Genomic DNA, 2,492 nt, shown 5'->3' with positions numbered 1-2,492 from the left:
GGGTTTGCATAATAAAATATTTTGAAAGATAAGTTTTGGGTAACGGTCACCTAAGTAAGGGAATCACCCCTAACTCGTTGGTGAAGTCGTTTTAAGGGAAGAGGGGTGGAGTCAATCGTCAAGGTAAGGAAGTCACTCCAATCTCGATGATACATCTCCACTAGTTGTTACAAGGAATATGAATTTAAATTATATGAAAATCATGCGTATATAAGTGCATCGAAAAGGTTCGATATGTTGTGCGTGTGAAAAGAGAAATCAAAGGTAAACTCGAGGTTGAAAGATTGCATCGTATAAAATGAACAATAGAAACACATGTTTGACCAAAGTTTGGAGTGTTCCAAAACGGAACTTTGACTAACCAAAGTGGTCGAAAAGTCTTTTGAATTTGAGGAGCATGTTTTGGCCTAATAGGTAAAATACTCTCGCCGACAAGTCGGTTAACGGTATTTACCCTTCCGGTTACTACATGTCCCAAATCAATCGAAATTTCGAGACTTGGCGGGATTTATGAAAAAAATGCCAAGGAGTGGAACTAGTCGACAAGGTGCGGGTTTCACCCCTATCTTGACGATTTCGTATCCTAAGTGTGGTTGGTACTCGTCGGGTCAAAATTTAAATTTCGACATGTTGACGAGGGTCCACTAGAATTTGAAATTTGAGATTTGCCATTTAGATGTGGATTTCACTCCTAGCTCAATGGCGATATCTCGTGTAAAAAGAAGAATAGATAGATTGAGAGTCGTTCACTAAATTGTGGGTTTCACGCCTATTTTGGTGAATTCGTCTCATTTGTACAATATGAGTGTTGTCGGATTTAGAATAATCGAGTAAAATGCATGAGGGAAGTGTATGTCGAAGGAGATACACAAACAAGTATAAACACATAAGAAAGCATATCAAGGATGATACTTAAATAATGAAATAAAACAAGTATTAACACATAGAGAAATATGTCAAGAATAACACATAAAGAATCGAACAACGAAACAAGTGTTAACTCATAATAAAACAAGCATTAATGCGTAAGAATAACATGTCGAATATTACACATGAGTAACATACATGTTTAAAAGAGCATAAATAAGTAACAAATAAAGTATCATGTAGTAGTCCAAGCAAAGCATACGAATAAGGTTCTAAAACTATAGACTAGGCTAAAGCATTCCTACTTTTCCTAATTCCCTATAGTTATGGCTCTGATACCAATCTGTCACACCCCAACCAATGGCGGAAACATCGGGATGAGACGAAGTGTGAAGATTGCTAGAGACATCATAACGCTATTTGTGACAATATTTAGAAAATCCAAATTTCCTTTCATTTCATAACTTCAAATAGTCAACATTACAAGAAATTCAAATACAACAAGTTTAACATAACAACATGATAACATAACAAAATTTGATACAACATATTAAACCCTAACGTCTATATGTGTATCTAGGCATCAACGCTACTTCTTTTCTTAGCATCATCCTCATCAACCTGTAACATGTTTAAAATAATTCAATGCAAAAGCAAAGGCGAGTATACAAGTTTGGTACGTACATAGCATAAGATAAAAATGTGAACAATCCCTCATAGCAAGCATGCGATTCAAGATAAACATTAAATATGGCATGTGTCTAACATATCAAACCAAGAAAACGCAACTTGCTCATGACATAACCAAAGTTTCAGTAGAGGCGGGTCGTTAATCCTATAGCGCTACATATGTCAAGGTTTGGCTCGTACGAAGTTAATGATAAGTTCAACACATAAGAATAACCCAAGTTTAAAGTATCAAGTCATCACGTATACAAGCATGTTATAGGAACGTTCATGTGTTTAACAAAGTGTTCATGTGTAAGTTAATAGGTAAACATGTTACACCCCAAAAGTGGTAAAAGTAAAAAGGGGGAAATACGAGTATACTCACAAAGTTTGCATATGTTTTCCGATTATCCAATTGTTGACGAGTAGAGATTTAGAGTCCGAATGTATAAGGGTTAAAGTTCAAGTATGTTTAGAGTCGAGATTCGGTGTTTAAAACAACGTAAAAATAAGATATGAGAATAACATGGAAAATAATCATTTAGTACATATGATGCTTGTTCTTGACACTAGGAAACTCGAAGGAGTTTAGATGTTTTCATGGAACAAGGTTCCATTAGAATCGTGACAAGTTATCATAGTCTAGGATGATGTAATCTAGTACCCCGACATATGAACACTAGTTCATCATCAAAGATTCGATTATTCGAATAATATATTTAGGTTATATAATATATGTCCAATAGTTCAAGCATGAGGTAGAAGATTAAAATCTTCATTTTGGTACCTCTAAATGTCATAGAAGTCATGTAGGAGGTAGGAAGATCAAGTCTTCCATTTAGGCACCTCTATGTGTTCACCACTACACTTGATGTAAAAAAAACAACCAAGGAGGGTCATGAACATACAATAAAGAATAAGAAATATACACACTAACTAAGAGAAATCATCAAATC

The sequence above is a fragment of the Helianthus annuus genome, chromosome 9, assembly GCF_002127325.2.
Source record: "Helianthus annuus cultivar XRQ/B chromosome 9, HanXRQr2.0-SUNRISE, whole genome shotgun sequence".
In the NCBI taxonomy this organism is placed as follows: Eukaryota; Viridiplantae; Streptophyta; class Magnoliopsida; order Asterales; family Asteraceae; genus Helianthus; species Helianthus annuus.
This window is presented reverse-complemented; position numbering follows the sequence as displayed.